Source organism: Numida meleagris, chromosome 6, assembly GCF_002078875.1.
Source record: "Numida meleagris isolate 19003 breed g44 Domestic line chromosome 6, NumMel1.0, whole genome shotgun sequence".
In the NCBI taxonomy this organism is placed as follows: Eukaryota; Metazoa; Chordata; class Aves; order Galliformes; family Numididae; genus Numida; species Numida meleagris.
The window spans coordinates 47,733,037-47,757,320 of record NC_034414.1 but is presented as its reverse complement, the minus strand read 5'-3'; the positions used below and the strand labels follow the sequence as shown (position 1 = coordinate 47,757,320).

At 41.0% G+C, this 24,284-nt stretch overlaps 1 long non-coding RNA gene across 1 annotated transcript in view; it reads right to left on the bottom strand.

Annotated features, from left to right (window-relative positions):
- The window catches only part of LOC110400792, a 148,386-nt gene continuing 139,591 nt past the window's right edge, over positions 15,490 to 24,284 (bottom strand). The window contains exon 5 of the long non-coding RNA XR_002440079.1: positions 15,490 to 21,810. This is a non-coding gene — a long non-coding RNA (uncharacterized LOC110400792). The remainder of the gene's footprint in view (positions 21,811 to 24,284) is intronic.

Genomic DNA, 24,284 nt, shown 5'->3' with positions numbered 1-24,284 from the left:
TGATTTGGGACACAAGCAGAACTGTATTTGTGATTAACAAGGGAGTGCTGATACTTCCTTCTACGAACAGATAGCAGCAGTACTACTCTGCGTCAATATTCTTCTGAAGACTGCTTTTGTAATGGGGAGACAACAGAGTAAAGTCCTGTTCTGAAGAAAGCAGCTGGAGGCAAAGGAAAGAAGGACAGAAAATAAGTATAGTTTCTCTAGCAAATTCTGCCCAAGGAAATCAGAATATTGCTATTCTGTATGTAATCAAACATCCATAAAAAGCCTATTTTGTTCTTCCAGGACTTCATTATTTTCTGGGCATAAAAAGAATGAATAAGGCCTCAGGTCTGTCAAAATATCGTGAGCATTCAGAATCTGTACTGAGTCAAGAAGCATACATACAGTGTTTGCTTATAACACAGAGGCAATAATCAGGTTGCAGTGCATGTGGTCTTTTTATTTCCATTACTGCGCTACTGTGCATAGCTTTGCCTTGACCAAGGGTAAGTACATGGATAGCAAGCACAAGTCTGTGCATAGCATAGCAATGTTTCCATTTGGCAGGTTTCTGTGGCAGAATGTTATTTATTTATTTGATATTCAACCAGAATTGAGAACTTGTCCTGCTCTTCTGTCTCCAAAGGTTGGCACTGCTACCTATGTGTGAATTCTTTTTCTGCTTTAACGGAGTTGGGAATTAGAAATTCCCATTAGCCTTTAGGGGCTGGAAGCCTGACTGCCATCTCTGTCTCAGTTTGGACAACTGAAGCCCTGACTCCTGTCCCCAGCTGTCAGCCTCACTATGCACAGCAGAGGGGAACAGATGATGGCCAAGTACTCAGAGCAGCCAAATAACAACTGGAAAGATCTGCCTGTAATAATCTGGCTGAAACCAGTGGTTTTTTTAGTTGTTTAGTAGGTTTGGATAGCATGGTTTATAACAGGAATATGGATGTAATTATACAATTGCTCAAATATTGGAGCTAAATATTTTTTGTTGAAATCACTGCATTATCTTCCTATGCTCAGATAACACATGAAAATCATCTGAGACAAGAAACTGTCATGAACTGCTTGTCCTTTGATTTCTTCCTGTGCAAACAGGAAGAACTACACCTGGGGCATTACTAATATCTCAAGCATTGTAAATCATTATGAATTGAGGGGTTTTGCCATATCACATACAAAATTGCAAAGGTTGGGAGCTCTTATGCCAAAGAGGAGGTTTCTACTGACATTAATAGGGTGAATTTGCCACACACACAAGCACAGTTTGCATTCTCCTGCTGTGTGCAACAGTGGTGGTGTGGAGGCATACGTAGATGTGGCACAACATACAAGACTGTGGCTTGGATTTGTCTGGTGTAATACTTTTGGAGCAAAATGTAGGTAATCATATCTTTTTTGTAATGTCCATCATAAACAAATTGCTGGAAAGTAGCCACAGCTATTGGGGAAGATGCTTGAGAGAAAAAGCCATTTGGAAGAGTAGAAGCAGAATATGCAAGAAGAGATACACAACTGACTCAGGTGCTGTGTCCCTGATATTTGGCTTTCATAAGGAAAGAGATGTCAGATTAGTTCTCTACTGAGGGAAAGAGAATGACAGGACTTTCAAGGACACCTGCAAAGGTAACTGGAGGGAAAGCATTATTAAGCACTGCTCCATGAACACTGGTGCGTACCAGCCTTCGTATGCTTAAAGGGTAAGAAATTTGCTCAAGATAGCATGCATTTCATTTGAAGATGAATCAGTGTTGTTTTAGGTGACTCAGTTCTGCCTGTGCTGGTCTGTTTTTAACATGACACTTTATCAGCATATTTTTCAATATCAAGTTCTGGCTTTCACTCTGTGTATGGAAAGGGAAAGAAAAGTGATTACAAAAACTGACACTTGCATATAAGACAATTTGATGATCTGATGAGAGTGAAAGAGTTCAGCCTCATCCTTTGGCTGAGCACACAAGGTTACATCAGTCACTGAGGTTCTGGGGGAATTAAGCAAGATGGCAGAAGTGTAAGGGACTCACAGCTTTCCTCCAACACACAACTCCATAATCAGATCAGAAATCACAAAGCTAGAATTTTTTTTTTTATCATTACCTCATTTCAAAATTTCAATTTCTGTTTAAGTATCCTCACTATAACATTTTTTTTTTCTTCTCAATAGAAAAGACAGCAGCAATACACGACGTGCTTACAAACTGGAGCCATTTCATTGGCAAAGCACAAAGAGGTGAAACATATGGTGAGTTAAATTCATGCTGAAAGGATATCTATCACATTTTCACAACACCCTGAACACCATAGGCGTTATGATGAACTTAAAGAAAACGCTGTGAAATACATGAAAAGAGACCCAAAGTGTTTCAGATTAGGGCCACAGAGAAAAAAAGGATGCAGTAGAAGATACATCAGGTGGAAAGGTGTAGAGTTTGGTCTGTGGAGGGATCTCGTTTAGCATACTACTTGATATTCGGAAATATGAGTAGTTAGAAAAGTTGCTACAGCCTTTGAGTTCATTATAGTCCACTTAACATCCACATAATGAAGCTAGATCTTTCAGGTCTGTCTGAAGCATTACAGGACTTTTGCATCAACCATCATAGACTATCACCTCCTATTTAGGTGAGAAAGATGCTTACCTTCATCTTAACCTCTGCCTCTGAAACCCAGGGATGCTGATTTCTTCCTCTGCTCTGCCACACATTCTTTATACATTTGCATTGACTTCCCTCTGCATTAATCCAAATTATTTAAGTACTATTTGCAGTACTCAGAGATTTGAAACACAATGATGGTAAATTATTTAGCAAACAATTAGAGGAAGGAGTGCAAACAAATCCTCTAATTTCCTGAAGTATCTTTAATCACTTGGTACAGCTTCAGAACTCCAAGCAAATATTAAGGTAATTAATTGCTGTCAACCTGCCAGCCACATGAAAAGCACCTTCAGTGAATTACGGAAACGTGTCCCTCATACTTCAGAAGGTATGAACACAACTACCTGCTGTTTCTGTCAAGGTCACACTTCGAATTTGAAGCACTATTCCCCCAGTGCAGAAGTTCAAATCTATTCTGATGGTTCCTTTAGGATTTTCAAGCCTCCATTCAACAATCATTACCAATGAATGAAACACTCACTTCATATCTCAAACGAGTACTTCAGATATAACCTTTGAATAACCTCCAGTAATTGCTTGACATATGACTTTCTTGTGAGTTTGGATGTAAAAATTTTTCTAACAAAATCCAGATAAGCACAAAGATAGAAATTCACAATCAAAAAGGCAAACCAGGGCACTGTTCCAGGAGCCAGCTGTTCACTTGCTTTGTTTTACAGGAAACGTTTCAGCTTATAAAATTTAGGAGTACTGCATCACACAATTGCCACAAACTAATACGTTCAGCAACCACTTAAAACATTAAATATTGCTGCAACTGTGAGTTGTAGAGGTCTTTGGGATTCTTAGCATCCATATCATAGAATAGCCTGGGTTGGAAAGGACATAAAAAAAATCATCCAGTTCCAACCCCTGCCATGCACTGGATGCCAGCCACTAGATCAGGCTGCCCAGGGCCCCATCCCTGGCTTTGAACTTCTCTAGGGATGAGGCACCCACAACCTGTCTGGACAGTCCATGCCAGTGCCTCACCACCCTCTCAGTAAAAAATTTCCCCTGACACATGAGAGACCACATTAAGGGATGTTGCTGGAGATATGAAAAATGTCCCACCAAGACAGCACTCTCTGGGAAGAATGCAACTCCAAGGTCTCCCTTCAGTTTAGTACATCCTCATAAACTTCCCAGGAAGCAACAAAGACCTAAAGTTTCTTGTCCTTACTACATTGTGCTAACTTAAATCTAAAACACTACTAGTCATTTTGCTGTTGATCATTACATATTTGTAGCTATCCATCACTGCTTTTAAATACAGTAGAATTGTTTTAATGCATTTCTGTGAGATTTCATTGCTCCAACTTCTTATTCAAAGAAAGAAACATCAGGAAGAGAGAGCTTTATAGTGTTTACCGGAACAGGACTCTACACAAACCCTGGCAAATCTATTTGTACATGAACTTGACATGTACTAGCACAGACCCATGGCAATGCATTGGCTTGCTGCAATCTTCTCAGTCCCAAGTACATGCTGAACAGAAACACAGCTCTAGGAGTACATTTTGGAGACTCACTTGAGATAGGTTTGCTTACTTTTACAGCTCTCACCAGAATGCTTTGAAGTCACATTCTTGGCACTTGGAGGCTGCCCAAAGGAAACCAGCATATAATCATTTTGGATGGTGTAGCTGATGCCGCATTTTGGGACCGAACTTGTGCCATATGCAATGAATAGTGATTTTATGCCCTAGAGCAGATTTACCATAGCATTCCTTTGTCAGGGTGACAAAGAGGCATGGCTTTAAACAAGAAAACACAGCTTTTCAGGATCTGTACACTTGTAGCATCAAGAATGATAAGGGCTCTCTAGAGACAGGTTTCACCATACATTAACTTTTGCAGTGTGCCAGCTTTCCAGTATTGTTGAAGTTCCTATCAGAGCTCAAGGTACTGAGACAAACCATGAGAACAAGACAATGAGATACCCTGGACCAGCTTAAGCCAGAAATCTTATTGGTTCATTCTTCCCATTGAAAGTCATTCTACTTCTTTCCAGATCACATCAACTTAAAAAGAGTTGGTGACCACTCATGTGGGCATGCCAACACCCAGAGGCAAGCTGACAGTTCCTTGTAGAAGATCATTGCAAAGTGGCAGAGACAGCAGCTGGCACAGATGGGAAGGCACTCTATGATGTTAGCACTGATCCAACACTAACTGTAAGAAACAGTTTTGTACATCTAGAGGTAAAAATCGAGTAGCCTGAAAACTTTGTAAAGTACTAGGGAAGACATCAAGACTGAAATGGAACCTCTGCCACAGGAGGGAGGCTAGGCTGGCTTGGGATGCTCAGCAATCTGCTTCACAATCCCACATGACCATAGCATGCAATGGGGGGGCAGTTATTCTCTACTCTGAAATTGCATGTCTAGACTACATATTATTCAAAGCAAAGTAGGTAGCGTTCTTGCTGCTAGTAAGGAATGACTGCCCAGGAGCCCAGTGAGAGAAAGACATTGAGCAAACTTGTGCTAGTGAAAGGAGAGATACCATGGGAAAGGTGTTCAATTGCCTAGAAGGATGAAATGGAGGAAGCACCTCTCAAAAATTACAGAAAACAGACTCAAAATAGACCTGGTCTTCCTGTCACTGGTACAGTGAGGAGATGATATTTTCTTTTAGTCTTTGAAGAAGTAACAAAGCTGTTACCACTGTAGGACCTAGCACCTCATCACAGCCTTCCAGCAGATAGAGTATATTAGGCTAAACATTATATAATATGGTTCCCTAGCAGAAAGATAACTTCTACTGAAAAAGAGATATTGTGATTGTACTGCTCATTGGGACCACATTCTTTACACGTGCTCTTAGATGTCTACTCTGTTTCCTAAGAAAACTGTTGCAGTAGGGTGAATGAATGCTTAGGAAAGTGGTTGTTCCCTTTCTCTGAGGGAAAGATAGATTGCTCTAATATTCAAGGTTTTGTAATAACAAAATGTCTGACCAAAACTGCAGCATAGTTGGTAGATTGGGCAGAAAGAATTATTCCCATGTAGATTCTAACATTGTATTTTAATAAATGTTTTAAATAAAGAGATGGCTACCTCCTATGCAGTTTTGCTTTGTTCTGATGAAATATTTACCACACTGTAATTGCAGTCCATCCCTCAGGCAGAAGGATACTGCCAGCCACACAATAAATATTATACTATGCCTCAATAGGGCTTACTGAAAAGAAAACTTTTCTTGGTAGATAACACTTGATTGATAATGGCTTGTTCTGAGCGGACCACTAGGGTTTTTGTTCACTAAGAGGATTTCAGAACCAGCAGGGCGGTGAAATGAAGTACATAACATCATATTTTGCTAATCATTTCTTATTAACTATATCTCACTGAATGAAAACAGACCACGAGTCAAAACACCAAGTTAGTTTTCAACTGCAAAGGCACCTCATAAAAACACTTCCAAAAATATAGAAATTTATTTTGAAAAGAAACAGGAAAACTAGTGAGAGCAACATGCAGAATGAGATCCTCCTGTCATAGCTCTGCACGGCTCCACTTAAATCAGCTAGGAGAACAGATCTTCCTTTGGTCAATGTCAGAGTACGTTTTTTCCCTTTCAAAGGTACTAAATCTAGTTTGATCATAACACAAGGCATCAGAAAAGGCTGGGATTTATTTTCACACTTGATAGTCTGTTTGTAGTCAGAGTCTAATGATTCTTAAAGTGTATTTCAACCTTGTCTTTCAAGCTCTTCTCCTAATGCTGCCTGTCTTCCCTCCTGCTGATATGGGCCCAACATCTTCAGGACCACTAGGACTGTCATTCTCAGATTCCATAAACCAGTTGCAAATATTTGTATAAAACCAAAATACTCAGAACAATGGAAGTTCATGTGATGCTGTAGAGAAAACAGAAAACCTGACAGGAACTCCCGTACTGCTGCCTATCTCTAATACTGACCACAGCTCCTCTGTCATGGAAGTGAGTATGGTGGTGACAAGCAGGGAGAGAACAAGAAGTACTAAGAGTGAAGCTCTTCAGTTTTCTCAGTTCCCTCTCTCAGTCTCTGTCTTTCTTTTGTAGGTTGTGATCTAATACTTCAATCTGTCAAATGGAAAAAACAGGGCATAGCCAAGAGGTAGCAATAAATATTCAGCGATACTTTTTTCTCTTTAATTTCCCCCTTTATTCATCCAAAATTGCCTCAACATATTCTTCCTTACAGAACGGGGAGGAGGACAGTTTATGCCAAACAGATGTATTTGTTTCTTCTTAAAGAAAATATCTGCCTCTCACTTCTGTATTCAGAACTGCATATTTACAGAGTGTTACATTGCCTACAACCAGACTTTAAATATTTATTGCTCATGTGGTTGAAAAATAATGCAATTAGATGACAAGCAATCCTCCACAGATTCTCCCTCAAACAATATTTCATGCCATGGGGGAAAGCACTCTATGTCTGGTTGGCATCTTACTCTGCAAGAAACTCTGCTGGGATGGATCCTGCTTGTTTGCTGTGTCCTCTGTTTGGGGAGGAGAGTGTAGATGTAAGGAGCCGGTCTTTCACAGCTCACAGAAATGACCCATGGGCTCCCAAATCAAAGCAGAAGGGAGAGAAAGGAGCAACACAGTAGTTATTTCCAGTTCTGCATACTTTCAATGGACCTGCAGACTGTCAATCTGTAAGTCCTCCCTCTTCCGTATGTCTCCATAAAGGAGACATCCAGATAGCAATAAAGACAAAAGCCACAAAGAATGGGAATCATACGGTTGGCCTGGCCCATCCCATAACCTGGCAAATACTTTTTTGTCAAAGAAGAGCCATCAGTGTCACTGCGATAGGAAGCAATGTCACAGGAAGAAGCTGCAGGTCTCAGGAGGGCCATGCAACATCTTCAAGTGGCTTGCACATCGTCAGTGCTCAACGTATCACTTTTGAGAATCCACCAATGTACATATTGATCTGAATTAAATGAACTACTGCCAAAACAGGCTAAGTTTGAAGGACCACTCCAACTTTTCCTTGTTAAACATGATCAGGTTGAACAGCATGGCCTCCATGGTCAACTATATTTTGGGAACCATAGAAGAATTTCTGCCCATTTGGCTAAACGTATGGAACAGAGTCAAATGCAGTTCAAAATTTTTGATTAAACGTAGTAACTAGATTTCACATCAAGTCTTCTGTCTTTTTGCCGCCTCTGCGGGAAATGGCAGCACATTATCTTAGTTTGTGGTGATTCAGATACATGTCAAGCTCAACTCTATGACAGTGTCCAATCTGTACTGAACCAAAGACTGTTAGAAAGGGAAAATATATCCTTCTTTCCTCCCTTTCATAAAAAGGGAAAATGTATGTACGAAGAAGACACATTTGCGTAAGTAACATATTAACACATATGACAAGTCAGGAAGCTTTCCCAATACTAATTTGATCATCTCTAATGTGACTATAGTCAGTAGAATTTACCTTTTTTTCTTCCCCCCCCCAATTTTTTTTTTTTTTTTTTTTTTTTTTACCTTGGCTGTTGAAGACTGCATCCAGTTTTTCTTGTCTGGATCCTACAGTTATGAAACTCCTGATTTACTTTCATATAAGTGAGGGTAAGGATCTTTCTGCACAGAGCATAGGTTGCCAGAGGCTTGTTGGCTTCTTCCAGAAAAAATGAAGACATTACTTGTGATACTTTGTGTAAATAGGAAGAAAAGAGATCCAGGCAGACCATTTATCTCTCAAACAGAGGGAGATCATTGAATAACCCAAGATGCCATCTGAAGTCACTGTGAAGTGGGTCGTATTTCATTTACCAGTGATGCAGCACCTAGAACTGAACTCCCTAGCTGCAAGTAGGGCTATTTAAGTGATAGAACTGCTCCATGCTTCTCCCACTCCATCAATGGACAGGAAAAAGGAAGTTTTCCAATGCATTTTCAGTTTTAGAAATATTCAAGAATGAATAAGTACGGTTTATGTCTTTAAAAAAATACAGAAAGGTAAAAATCTAGAAAGGACATCACAAACAAAGGGTCAGATCCTCATTATGAGACAGCCATAGAGAATGGAGAGACGTCGTGGATAATGAGTGGTACAATACCAAAAGTTATTAATTTCAAAAATATGTCAGAAGACAAAACAATACAAGAAAACATTATATACCCGTAAGTGCATGGGTTACATCCAAGCAAAATATTTACCAAGAATCAAAACCACATTTCTTATAAATGAAAGGCTATGCTAGCCAGCAAACAAGGGCTGAGAACTGAAAGAAAACCTTGAAATGGAGCTGATGAGAAGGCAGAGAGAAGACAAGGGGAGATGGCCAGTTGTGAGCCTGCTGCGCTCAGAAATCATAGGAAAATGACAGAACAAGCAGCAGACAGGATTTTAGTTCTGCTTAAGTTAGTTTCATTCCTTGAGACACTAATGTGCTGAAGTAGGTTATTTCACTTTTACAACTGAGTGTAAAGAGAAGCATTCTTGAAAAATTTTGGGCATCTGACTGAGAGCTGATATTACCTAATTTACTCGATTTTATTAGATTTGATAGTTTTATGCTACTAGATTAAAGTACTTAGGAGTCAAATTGTTAAAAGAATTAAATCAGATGCCAGAATTCAGAAAAGCAAATCCTTATCACAGATGTCAGGCAGAAAATGTTATCGAAGACACCAGTTAGCTGTTAGTGGCCACCAGCTCCGTGGAAGTGAAATAAGAGGGTTTTACATGCTTGGCCTGAGATACCTTCACGTGTTTGACTTCTACAGTGTCCCAACCCAGGGGGAGCAGATCCTTCTCATCCACCTCCCACCATGGGGCAGCAGCTATAGGAGACTCCAATGACACACACTCATTTAGATGAGAAAAAGCCACACATTTTTGTAAGTTCAGCTCACATGAAACAGCAATAAGTATTTTCATAGCTGAAAGTAATGCCACAATTTCCTGCAGGAAAATGTCCTCTCTCCAGCATGGTTCAGGCTATTCTACAAAGAGAAGCCATGGGCTGCTCTTACCCTTCATAAACAAACAGTATCTTCAGTTTACAGTTTTGACAACTTACCTTTCCAGAGGAGTGAGAGCCTTTGTCTCTTCAGTAAAGGGGAAGAAAAGGTTAAAAATAAATAAATAATAATACTCTAAGGCACAACTTTTCTCCTGATCGCATAGGAACTCTCTGTTATTTCTTCTCCTAACCAAAATACTTTGCTTTCTTCCTTACCTAAACTGCTCAATAAGTCTTTCATCTCGGGCTTACTGCTGTTGAGATAGAGGAACAGGGAAATCGCCCTCACTCTTTCCTCAGCTGCCTCCAATTACTTTCAGCTGCAAAGTGCAATCCTATCCTCCTAATCCTTGTTTGCACAGTGGGGCCTGGTGGGGACAAGAGTTGTGACCAGAGATGGGTATTGGGATGGATGTCCAGTAGCTCTGAAAGCTTTGCCCCACCGAGGAACTTCAGTTATGGGCACAGCAGGGAGCTGTGCTAAGGGATGTATTTTCATCGCAGAAACCCTTTAGAACGCAGTCTCCACCCTGGAGAGTTTTTCAGGGCAGCTGCATTCGTCACTGTTTCCTTCAAGGGCTTCCCACTGCTAAAACAGCTACAGATGTGGTAGCAGTCTGATGCTGTACCCAGCAAGGAGAATGACAAACAAGTGTAGATCCAGATGAAACACGAAGAAAAATCAATTAAACATGTATATAAAAATAATTATATGCTGCTTTAAGATGCATGAAAACTGACATTTTTAGAGATGACTCATATTTTCCTGCTTTTTTTTTTTCCAACATTTCTTTGAAGCCTGTTCTTAGTCATGGAGAGGAGAGCATCTGCTCATAGAGCCATGCTGCCTTTGCTGGGGGCACCCACCCTGGTCAGGAATCTCACAATCAGCATAGCTGCATCTGCTATGATGGTAAAAAGGTGAGGTTGCCAGAACACCTCTCCAGATCTACCTGTGTCTTCCAGGGATTTTCTGACCTCCTGAAACAACAACAACATAAAAAAAAAACAGCTTAAAAATGCAGAATTACAAATGGACAGGGTTTTTGGAAAGCATTGTTACAGACTACTGCAAATGTTCAATTAGACCAGCTGTGACCTTGTAAGCATGGATCCAGCTTGATCACCATCACCTGCTCTGAACATAAAGATGAACACTGCAGGGAGAACATGATTTCTCCATACAGTAACCCAGCTATTTGCTTTTTCTAAGCAGCTTTGTCAAAAATCCTCACAGATGTCATGGTAAGAGATACTGACTTTTCCCTCCCCAAAATCTTTTGTCTCCAACCTGAAGTGCAAAAAAAAAAAAAAAAAGCACAAACAACAAAAAAAGCACAAAAGTCTGCTGATTGGCAAGGGTATTACAATTGCAAGTTGTGGTTGTATTTCTGGCAAGTGTTAACTAAGAGAAGGAGAAGGGCTGATAGGAAAAAGGGCAATCACACCAGGTATGTGACAGAAAACACCCTGCAGCTGCTCTGACTTTGGGAAAAAATGATGCTCAACAGCTGGTGCCATTGGGGTCAGAAAAGGGATCAGCAGAGAAAATAGGGCCTTGGGCAAGGAAGAGGTTTTCAATTTAAATCTGAGACACATAGCGATAGCAATGTCAAGCAACACTGTTTAGTAGTGATGTCTTGTAAGGAAGTGACAGTGCTGATGTCACAAGCCGGGAAACCAGGAGGATGGAGATGCAGGAGAAGGAAAGGGGCTGAGAGGAAAATGAACAAGTGCCTTGAGATGTTTGTTCCCTTCTATTTGTGTGAAATGCTTCTGTGAAACAGCAATAACCTTCCTGCAAAGCAAATGGGGCTGAGTGACTGGGGATCTGATTAATGTTTATAAACATCTAAAGGGAGGTGAGAGGCAAATGGATGAGTCCACACTCTTCCTGGTGGTGTGTAGCAATAGGATAAAGACTTGAAAAAAAAAATAAAACTTGAACATAGGAAGTTCAAAACAAACATGCAGAAGAACTTCTTTACAGTAAGGGTGACAGAGCACTGGAACAGGTTGCCCAGAGAGTTTGTGGAGTCTCCTTCTATGGAGATATTCATCCCAGCTGGACACCTACCTGTGTGACTTTTTGCAGGGTACCTGCTTCAGCAGAGATGTTGGACTTGGTGATCCCTCGAGGTCCCTTCCAACGCCTGCATTTCTGTGCTTTAGTGTGGCTGCAGGATGTGGCCCAGCTCCAGCAAAGTTACTTCCAGCACAGTTCCTGCCCAGCTTATGGGCAGTCCAGAGAGCTAACAGGTTCACACACTTTCTTTGAGAGAAATATGAACCTAAGTACAGGGCTATGTTTGGATCTGGGAGCCAGGTTCTGCCCTCTGCTCCAGTCATGTGGCTGGACTGACAGCTGGACAGCAGGACTGTGTGTGTTGTAAGGGAGGTAAAGAAACAATTACTTATTAAATCTCTCTAGTGAATTAATAGATTTAACTTTTACATGACAAAAATACATTTTCTGAAGTAGTTTTCAAAGAGCCCATGGACATATACTATACAACCTTCTGCTTCTGCCACTCTTTCAGAAATGATTGTTTCTAAAAAGTGTGTGTTGCTTGCAGGGATCTGTACAGTTTGTTCTGTGTGGCTTGAATTGATCGACACAAACTGACATTTTGTTTTTACATCTGGACTATTTCATTCCTTTTCTTAATACTACTCCTCTGCAGTGACATATCAACAACAGCGTAATCATCTAAGACTTAATGAATAAAAAGACACACAGAAGGAAGAAACCATCTGGTTGAAAGAAAAAATATCCATCTTCCATCCAGGGGACCAGGACTATAAATAAAAACCTACTGATCTGAAAGGATATTTGAACGTACCGGTCAGACTGTTTTGCTGTTAGCCACACTTCAGTACATCTTCCTGCAAACCCAGCACAGGCTGATGGAGAAACAATCTAAATGCTTTCTGATTTCTTTGTTTAGTTTCCAGGCAGTGGAATTACAGCATAACAATCATTGTTTTCAAACCTCTTTTTATATGCAAGTTTGGAACAAGATGGTGAATTGTGAAATTTTGGTGCTCACTAGGAAACAGTAGAGATGTTTCAGAACCAGAATGATTAACTTCTCAAAGTGAGCAGAATTAAGCCATTTCGATAACTTGGGATTCTGATCCTGTTGTGGTTTTGTAATGACAAAGCAACCTTACTTTTATCATTAATTACAGTAGAAGCTTTTATTTTCAGTACAAGCAACGTCTAAATCAGTTTAGATGACCCGCCTCTTTTATTCTGAACATTCTTTCAATTTTTCACAGTGTTTTCAGACAGTGGGAGTTTGCAGCACTCATGAGGTCTGCTCATAAAGCAATGCCCCCTGTGTTATTGTGTTGGCCCATGATGTCAGAGGTAGATGTTGGTGGTATAGCGGTAGAGGGTGAACCTTCCCACCAATATGCCATTAGATTTTGTTGGTGTGCATCAGATGGCAGCAGAGGGGCAGTCCACTGGACAGAAATTTTCAAAGCCCAGGGACACAGCAGCCTTGCTCCCTTGTTGTCCTGGCCTTTGCCATAGACACTTTTACTGCAGCAAAATCAACAGAGCATGTAATGTGATTAGGATGGGAAAACGTGCACGCTCCCATCACTGCCCTGAGAGCAACAGGGATGAGGCAGCCAGGTTCAGGGAGGCAGTGTGTGCTGAGAGGCTGAATACTGTGCCTCTAAAGGTTTGTTATGGGGCTGTTTACAACCAGCAGACATCTCTTGGCCTCTCTCTCTCCACCTCCCTCAAGTGCTCCTGACCTCATGGGAGCAGTGGTCTGATGCACAGAGTTATGTGGTCCCAGCTTATGAAAGTTTGACGTGTGTCAAAAACAAAACCAAAAAGGCATTTGCCTTCACTGCTGATCACTCTGCTGGTTTGTGAGTGAGATGTATGAGCCAGGCACTCCCTGGTGCTAAGCAGTGTTGTTTTCCCCAGGACAGCATCACAGGCTGGCTCAGAGGGGCTGAGCAGCACAGGATGCTCTGTGGGAGGCACTACCTCTGGGAACAGGCTGTGGTGGGCAAAGTGTTTAAGCATTTTGGAACCAAGTTTTCATTTTAATTTGAAACAACTTCTCAGCTGGAAATCACTTCTGTCTTAAGAAAGCAGGCAGAACAAAGCATGGTTAAAACATACCAAACATTGCAACAGTTGTTTCTAAAATCTCATAGATTCTGAGGTCAAAAGCTATTTAAAAAAATGAACAAATATTCAATGTGTAGAAAAAGTATTTCCTCAGCATTTCTGATGACTAGAGGTCACACTTCCAAGCTGGATGCTTTAACACCCAAACAAAACAGCTGGAGTTCTGTGTTGAGTCACAGTAGTGTTTGGCCACTGCCACACCAATAATACAGGTGATTTTTTGCATCTTTTCACCCATGGAGGCAGGCACACGAGCAATGGTATTGTTTCAAAAGTTAGAAAGTTAACTGCTTGTTATATCCAGGGTCAGGCTGGATGGGACTCTGAGCACCTGATGGAGCTGTAAGTGTTCCTTTTGACAGCAGTGAAGTTGGACTAGATGGCCTTTGGTGGTCCCTTCCAACTCAAAGGATTCTACGGTTCTATGATTGGATATTTTTTTGCTTGCTTGGTGATGTTGCAACAACCATGCAATGCACTGCTTCAAGGGGTTTGACAACTGAACTTTCTAAAATCAAGACCTCAATCCTGTTTGTGCTCAGAAAAGCACAGGAGCCACTTGGGGCTGAACATATGAGCAGAAAAATAAGAGAAACAAGACCCTTGTTTGGTGTGAAAGGCCTCATACTTTCTGCTTAAAATTGTAGAGAAGGTTTCTGAGTTGCATATTGTTCTCCAGAAATCTCTATCTTTAAAACTGGAGGTTGGTAGAGGCTAGAAAAAGTTTCAAAAAAAACTTTAAAAAAAATCATTATAGGATGCAAAATCCATTTTGCTGCTGTTTGCACAGCTCAGTGAAACTGTACATAAACATTGTACTGTCAAATAGAGACATTAAAGCCCCTAATAAGGGTGGACTGATGGTGAACCATATAAAGGAACATGTAAAACATTCACCACTGAGATTTTTCAAAGTACACGTTTATACACCTAGCATCTGATTGAAGATGCAGTTTGAATATTCCTCCACTGACTTCATTCTTTCTTTGGTTATATTAGACAGGGTTTATCATCAGTTTCAGTCATATAGACTCAAAGAGATCAGGTGAAAATAAGGAGGCAGTGAGATACAGCTCATTGTATAGGAACATTCATGTTTTTCCCCTCTCTTATTAGTTACATTGTTTCTATAGCTAAGTTGTCAGCTATCAGCCAAACCTGTAAATACATCTGCATATTGACTGCAAAGGAACAAAGTCACTTAGGCTGAATTAAGTGCACATATAAGCATTAGAAGAGCAAGCACCTAAATTATGTCCCACTGTGTATTATGCAATGTCAGCAGCAGTGTACGAATGATAGCTGTTTTATCTCACTTCTGAGTTTGAAACTATTAAAAATGTGTACAACATCATTTTATCTTAATGCAAACATTTCATATGTTTTTCTGTTTGCTGACAGCACTTGAAGATGCACAGCTCCAAATGCTGAATCTTTGTCTCACAGTTTCTTTAGACTCTAGAAGTGATGGTATGAATTTATAATAAAATTAATGTTAGCAGTGGGAGCTGGATGCAAAGAAAACCACTGGCTGTATTTTCTGCCCACAATAACAAATTAATAAAACACTGACAATGTTGTCTTCATTCTTTCCTTATGCATCAGTACCAAAGTATTAACTATCTTTATTACAGAAATAAAAGCAGTATATGCAAAACTGAAATTGAATTCATGGTAGGAGAAAAAAGCAGCACATTAAAAATTTGAAAACAATACATAGCATTTTAATTCATATCTTAAATTGACAAAGCCATAATTATTTATAAAATCTTTCCCATTAAGTTCACAGGAAATAAAGGTGAGAAATAACTTCCTTGGAATACAGCCACTTTATTACAATAGCTCACAACCAATACCAACACACCACAGCACCCTTGCTCCTCAAGAAGGCTAGTACCTATGGAAACTAGCTAGCCTCCTCTGCACAAGCTCCGGTTCATAGAGTGTCCCATCTGGTGTCCCTTGTTACTGCCAGTCCACATCACTGCTGCTGGAGACTGACACTGGCTGAGAATCCTGTCATTGTGAGACCTTCAAGGCATCAGGGCCAGATTAAGATCTCAGGGCTGGTCCTGGAGATGTGTGAGTATATCAGAGCCATCATGAAACAAGTTGCCTGAGTTTAACTGCTGCCTGAGCTTGCAGAGAACAAGCTATAGACATGTATTTCTCTTTTGTTTTATTAGCAGGCTATCTAGTATGATGGGAGAGTAGTTCATGCTATTGAACTTGACTTGGGATTCATGCTTTAGTATAAAACCCTGCTGTAGCAGCCGGCTAACACACAAACCCAAACACCTAACAATAAGATACAGTCAGTTAGAGAGACACTACCCATGGAGTGTCATGTGCCATGATCACGGTGTATTTCGGTGTGAACAGGAACATTCTGAGATAAGAGCTACATCCTGTAAAGTAGCATTTCTGGAAACATTTGGGTACTTTCAGCCCTACAAGTTGCCCTTCACCATCTGAGCCCCCCAGGTGAAATGCAAATAAGCAATCCTAATGATTAAAACAAGGAGCATCTTAGTGGCTTCCAGATGGTTTGAATGTAGACAAATGTATGTGGATACACTCATTACTTAAAGCTGGCATGAGGTTTCTGTACAGCACAGGTTTTGTTTCTCTTAGATCACTAGTGGGGAATAAAATCTGCACCGAGTTTAAGAGCCTCCAAAATGTAAATGGAAGCAGTGCAGGTATCTGCTGGTAATAGAGGTGAACAGCACTTGTGCCATTCCTTACATCCTTGTAATTATTTGTAGACTTGTGAATACTGCTCCAAAGAAGGCCAACCCTCTCTTTGCGCAAGAGGTGCTTCCATCTTCATGCAGCGTTCTACTGGGCTGCCAAAAACTTCTCCTGGGAAGCAAGCCAGAGAGACTTGGATTCTGGGTCATGTTTGCTTTGGAAGGCTGCTGATAGAAACTGCTGCTGAAACTTTTGCAGCAAGGTTCCTTCTTTATTTAATTTAGATATGTTTCTTCTAAGAACAAATTATATATTTTCCTCAAAAATGCTAGGTAGCCAGAAACTAAGTATTCCAGCCAAGCCTCTAAACAATTAATTAGAAAATTCTGCTGTGCTACCTCCCTGCAGTTTTAATCCAGTTACTCCTTAACTCCATTCCTTGCATATATCACAGCATGCTCTGAGATATCAGGTTCTTGTTTAGAAATGACAACACCTTCTGACATGCACAGGTGAGACCTTGAGGTGTTTGGGGTGAGCTCCAGGATATGGTTGAAGCAGAAGTATACGACACTTAAACTTCATCAGTGCTCCACACTACATATTTGTCATGATGATGTGACAGAGGTTTTTTAGTATTTGGGTGCCTAATGAAACAGAACTGTACCTGAAGGACAGAAGAGGGGAGTGAGAAAGGGAACTCAACCAGCCAAGAATCCTTTAAATTATCAGGTACTAAAGTGAAGAGGATTACTGACTATACTAAAAATAATAGGACTACCCCACATTAGACTCATGTACCCAGTTGTATCATGATGGAAAGCACAACAATAACAGCAGAGCAGTGAGATCCTAGGCTGCAGCAAGCAAGGATTTGCTTAAATGCAACAACCACAGGCACAGAAATAAAGCAAAGAAGCTGCTTACCTCTGGAAGGCCTCAGGCATACAAGGATCTCTAGCAAGATATCCTTGCTTCTACTGCCAACCCTTAAATGAGGTCTGGGAAGGGGTGGATCCTGGCTCCACCCCTTCTGGTCACTCAGGGGCATTGCATGCACCTGAGCTCCCGTGGCTTGGCCCTGCCTTCCTACCAGGTGCTCATCTCTGGTTCAAGCCATGACAGCATTTCTGCTACACCCAGTAAACCAGAATAGCAGCTTCTAGAATTGCAGAGTCTTCCAGGCTCAGCGTCTTAAAGTCCTGTCCCCAGCTGCAACCAGCCAGTGCTGTAAGGGGAAGGGGCAAGAGATGCCTGTCCAAATGATGTGTGAGAAGGTATACTCCTGAGATGGTGATTTTTTTAGTAGCAGCTACAGGAGCGACAGTTGAGAACAGCAGCCTACTCTTCTTCCTTCTCACTTGGCTGTATCCATGATGGGCTTTGAACAATTTTTTTCCTTCTCAGATTCTTCTGTACTCACTTGGTTGTGCTAAAAGCATGCAAGGCACTAACAGGGAGAAACACAACTTCCTTTCACCTCAGGAAAACATTCTTCATTTCCATAATGCAAACTATCAGACTATATAGGACAACTGAAAAATACATGGGTATCCTCAATTTACAAGAGCTAAAACTGTTGTTCTGGTTTCTTATTACAGTATTGAATTTTCATTTTCTTCTACTCAAATGGAAACATGAAGATTCCCATCACTAATGTGGTAATATTTAATACAAGAAGACTTTGGAAACTCTTTGCATCACCTATGAGTCAAGTCAGGAATCAGACTATTGGCTTTTTCCTTGCCAAAGCAGATTTACTATTCAGCACTTGTAAATAGAAGTTTTATTCAACAGTTACTGCAGTTACTGATGATAAGGAATCCGTGATATATGTGATACCTAGTTGAATATTTCTTACAGGTGCATGCTGACAACCACTCATGTAAAAAAGCATGAGGGTAATTTGTCTGCAGCTGGCATTTAGCCGAAACCAGGCCTTTGTGCATCTGCCTGGGAAGACACATGTTCAGGCTCTTGTACAAAATGTTTCCCTTCCACGGTCATTCTTGAAAGCATACTTTCCCCATATCAGTGTTCATGACAGCCAAATAAAAGGTAAAGGAATTGCCCTCAAAGGAAACTCTTCATTTTTATTTAAATGAATACTTAATGAATCTACTTAAGAAGTACTTGCCCCAGGATATTTCTAGAAATATCTGTGAACAGAAACCAGTAAAATTAAAATATTAAGTGTTAAACATTTTATGGATGGGGATAAAGCTTTTTTCATGCTGCAGCGTGCAATAAAAGCACCGCAGCAAGACTTGTGGCACATAGCTGTTGGAAGGCGCCTGGTTGCGCAGCAGATGTGAAGCATACAAGATCCTTTAAGGCAAAGATCCGCTCACCCACAGCTGGAAACTCATCCCCTGTCTGGTCTGCTGCTGAGAAAAGAAGGGTGAATACTGTTTCCTTAGGATTTTTGATCTACCAGTTCAGCTTAAGCACACTTGGGCTTTTTGCAGTGCCTGCTTTGGTGAAGGTCCTGGCCTATGTCTGGAGGAGCACAAAGCAATGAACAGCAAACATTTCTACTCTACTTGTGGTGTAGGGGTGTTATTTGTTTTGCAGAGTAGAGGTTTATTTCTAACATTAATAGAAGAACTTAATGGGCATTTATTCTTAAGCATCTTCATGCCCACAAGAAGATGACAGGTATTGTCACTTTGTGCATGGAGAGGCAAAGAAATATGAGGCAGCAGAGCTCATCTCCCAACCCTGACACTGCCCTTTCCCTCTAGAAGATGGGGATGAGACTCAGATTGCTGCGGTAGTTGCTGGAGAATGGGAGGCTTTCGCAAAACATCTGCAGAGGACCATCACAATCTGAAGGGCAGCTGGAGAGAGCAAGGTATTCGCAGTAAGTGCAGCTGTGCTGCGGGGAATGGGGACAGTGCCATTGCCCCATGCTGCAATCAGCAATACCTTCACTAAAAGAAAGCTACAAGATGGAAGCAAATGTATTTTAGCCATTTTCTTCTCATTCAGGCTGAAAAAAAAAAAAGCTGAATTTGCTAATTTTCCAAATTATCCAAGCAAAATGACAACAGCAACAAAAAAACAACAAAGACAACCGAACAAGAAAAAAGCATGCAAAAAAAACCCAAAAGCAAGATCAGCTTCATTCACTTCTACTGATCTGTGCCACTAAAGTTTCTCACTCTCCCCAAGATCCGTGGCTCTACCTGCAGAGTGTAACCACAACGAATGTTTCTTCAACCACTCTGCAATGCCTGGCACCTTCTGCATTGCTCTCTGCTTTTTCAAATCTCACTTCTCTCACTCTGTCATTTTTTTTCATAAACATGAGATTATTTTTGCTCTTTCTTCCTTCAGTCTTCATATTGGATTTCATTTTAATTTACTCACTGACCTTTTCCCTTCTCCTGATGGTTTGTTATTGACTGTGTGATACACCAGAGACTAAATACCTCTTTTATGAGAAGCCTCCCTGAGGCTTTCCCAGGCTTGCTTTTATTTTATCTTACAGTGAAGTTCTGTATTTGTGAGATCAGCCCCAGCCACCTGGAACCCAGTGAGAGGCTCATTACTGGTTCCAGAGGCACAGGACTGATCACTATAATTCCTGAGACTCTAGGAGGAGACTTTTAACAATTCCAACTGACTTCAACACAATCCCCCTGTTCATCTGAGGACATAATTCAAGTCAAAAGTCAGCAAACAAGTAATTAACCTATTTTTTTCAGAAGACATGTCAGAGTTAGTGGGGAACTACTTAGGCAGCTTGAAACAGAGTTGAGGTCTCATATTTTTAGTGCTTCATATGCTGATAGATACTGAACTCTGATGCAAAATGGTGATCATCCTCTTTATGTTCCGTGCCTCTTTATGTTATGTGCCAAAAATACAAATCAGAAAATTTCACTGTACCGACACCATTTAAAGCATAAGTCAGAGAAGCGTGTGTGAAGGGTTAATCATTCTCACATTTGAAATATACCCTGTGCTTATAGACTAGATTTCTCATAAGCTCCTCTCTACAGGCTCTTTACATTTCTCTTTCCAACTGCTTAACTCTGTTTGCTTCTCTCACTATAAGCCTTTAGAGAGCGCAACCAGATTCTGAAAGCCATACATTCTGTGAATTTTGTAATATCTTGAGAGATGCCTCAAAATTCCTTCCATTCACTTTTTGTTTCAAACTATAAATAGAACCTTCTTTCTGCAACCAGTCTCCAAAGGTCACCTTACGATGTTTTGCTATTTCCCGTATTAGGCAGCAATGCTTTTCAGCTGACATTCCAACTTCAAGTCATGCATATGAGCATGATGTGAGCTTGCTGCAGACTACAGCGAGAGGGCTGCAAACAAGACTACTGTATAATTGCTGAGAAGAACAACATCCATTGTCAAAAAGGGCACTTCAATCCAACAAAATCTAGCTGCATGAATACAAGCATCGCCAAATGTTTGGTTCATGCTAAAAATATAGCACATTTATTAAAAATATATATTTATAAACATTGGTATGAACAGACACAGATGTTAAGCAAATGAGAAAGTTAAAATAACCACATACCATATTTCTCCCAACATCTTATCAGTTTTAGGCAGATCTTGCTCAATAGAATTGTTTTTTTCATGATTGCACCATATGTTCATTCTAAACAAAAAGCTTGTCAGATCCAATGTAAGTAAAAGCATAAACCAAGAGAAAAAATATCATTTGACCTAATGGATACGTGATCTGTGCTATGTAGCTATCTCAGAGTTCAATCTTTGCAGGTATACAGTATACATTTTTTAGTTGTATATAGTGTACAGTTTCTTTTTTCTTTTTTTTTTTTTTTCTTTTTTCTCTCTTTTAAATTGTGTTAAAACAACATAACCCAGGTGGATTTCTTCAAGGCTAGAACTTAAATAATTGCAGTCATATTTCCCCCAAACTGAAAACCAAAGCGAAAGGAAGAGGGCAGGACAGAAGAGTTTAGCTTGTTACTGCATGAAGAAGTCTTGTTAAATTAATTGTGCTTCAGCCTTCGCTGCCTGCAGGCAGTGCTTTTATGATGTGTTAATATAATACAGAGTCAATTCTGATTAAACAACTTGTCAATAGTCAGCAATGTTTGTTGTCACTCTTAATGGCCGTTTTATCTGTTCTATTTGCATGCCTGCTAGTTTACAACGTTGTGTAAATGTACACAAAAATGATCACAATGAGGTTCAGAATTGTCCCAATGATTCCAAGCATGGCCAAGATGGTTTCTTCTTTGCTTTCCTTTTCTTGACTGCCTTTATCTTCTTCATTTCCACTAGTGATTACCATCTTGGTGGCCAGTTTCTTTATCCTCCCCTTCAGGATAATCTAGAATTAGGAAGAAAAATATCAGAACACATAGTTAAGTTGTTTTTCTAAGCTTATATAGAGTATGGAGGCAACTGCAGGATTTTTGCCTCTTAATGCTGTACATTAAGGATACATTGAAAAGTTTAACATTTTTTTTCTAGTTATTTAGTAGACGCTTAATTAAAGCGATAGTTCAGCTAGCCTGGAGATTTCTTTGAGATTTCTAACCCTCCATAACACCCTCTAGTTACGTGCTAGCCATCACTTACAGCACTTATCACTCATCTGCAGTGTTGCTATGAAGCTCGTTGGAAGTGTACCACTGAGATGTGACTTCCACCTGTGTCAGTGGGGACTTGGTTTGCATTAGGACTGCAGGAGACACTGGAAAGTTGCAGAAAGCCTAAATTTACACCTCAGTACCAAAGACTGAGTGGGTGAGAGAAATAGAAATGGGAAGAACTTTTTTTCTTTTTGATAGGAAAAACTACAAAAGACAAAGACATTTTGTCTCCTGACAAGAAGGAAGACAGCAGTGACTTCCCTCTAAATAATTCAAAATAAAAGCAAAACCAGAATAACATCCATCTTGGCTTTTATTTTCCTCATTCTTAATGTACGATGAAAAGTTCCTTGCAGTGCAGTGAGCTGAGAGGTATCGATCTGCCTGCAGGGAGTATACAGCCATTTCCTAAGCAGCAGTTCTAGTATCTGAACTGCTTAAAAAAGAAAATTCTTCAGTTCTGGGACCAGCCTTGACTTCAGGCACTGCTGGAGCTCCCTTGGTGTTCCAGCCAGGTAATGAGACCTGGGTAAATATTTGATCGTTCAAATTAGAAATGGATAAATTCAAGTCATCCATGCTTACATCTATCTAACGCTATAAATTCAGATGCAACTAGCAAACCGGACTGCCCCAGAAAACTGAAGCAGGCTGGCTGTTTTCCCAAAGCAAACTGATCTGCCAGCAGCTGAGCTTGGGCTGTGTCCTGCTGTTTTCTCTGTGGCTGCCCACCACATCCTGTGACCTTCCTGCTGCTGCTAGCCACAGCAGGAGGCAGCAAAAGCATCCCCCAACAGATCCTGAGCGCGGGGGGGTGTTGGTTGGAGGAGAAAGGAGGCACAGCCTCTTCTCTTATTCCTCTAGCAGCTAACTCATGGAGCAAAGCTGCTGGACCCCATGCAGTTTGAGGCAGGAAGAGAGAAGAGAGCTCTCCAGGAACAGGCACATATCCCCCCGGCATCACAATTTGTGAACTCAGACGTGCAGCCCCAGTAAGGTCCTTGGTCATGCAGCTGTGGTGCAGCAGAGCACCAAAAGGATGGAAAGGTCTGGAAGAGTGGAAATCCACCAACAGTGAGACTGGGAGAAAAAAAGAGAGAGTCCAGACAAAACAATGTGCTTGTTTTGTCTGCCAGTTGTTCATATACAGGGCAGCAACTGCTGCTGACATCCTTGCAAGGACTGGAATCTCAGCAGGTACTGGTGATGTACAAGTGATTAGCGGTGAGCAAGGCAGGAGCGGGGGTCTGCGGAGGTGCTGCCAGCTCTTACACTTATGCTTGTATTAGCATTTACTTCCCTTGCCTTGACGTCACCAAGTGATTCAGCAGAAAACAAGGAGGCAGTCGGTAACCTGGACGTATCCACAGCAAAGCTGTGACTTCTCCTGGAGGGATGCTGCACCAAACATCAGAATGCACTCATCCCACAGGTCTGCTGCTTATCTGACCCAGCAGGGCAAAGCTGCAGGGGCACCGGGCACCTCCCAGGGCATGCTGGCTCTCAGTTCCTGGAAGCCCTCACAAACTGCTCCCCATGTTCCTCCAGCCACTCTCAGTTGCATCTCTTTCTGTTGGACCTCCTCTAGCAGCAGATGGTCCTTGGCATATTTGCCCTCAACTGGTACCTGGAGGAGCCCAAGTGTCCCACCTCTCCCTTGGTTCTGCTTTGCACCTAGCAGGTGCCCTCCCTGCCTAAGGAATTGCCACTGCGTAGTCAGTGATACTTAGGAAAGCTGGCTCTTGTAAGTCCAGGAGAATTCCTATGAAAGCCTCTTACACTAAACTCACAAACAATGCATTGAATCCTTGTGGCAGCAGACCACAAACCCACATCTTTAACTGTGCCACACAGCAATGACTTCACCCACTAAGCCATGAGTCAGCTGGATATCAATAGCTGAGAGGTGGTCCCTCTGGTCAAATGTTTGCATTTCACTGTTTGTTTGAAAAATCAAGTGGAATCACAAAATCAATCAGATAACATCCCAAGCCTTGAACAAGAGGATTTGAAGGGGGATTTGTGTGCTGTGTCTGAAATTCTCCAGACAGGTTCCTACTGAGCTAAGGACTATTCATTCAGTACCTCAGGCCCCTGTAGAAACATAATCATACCCAAGTACCCTGTGGGTCAAGATCTTCAGTCTCTGAAAAAAGCCAGAGAAGATACATTGATCAATTTGTGTGTCTGCCTGTATCCTATGGCTTGG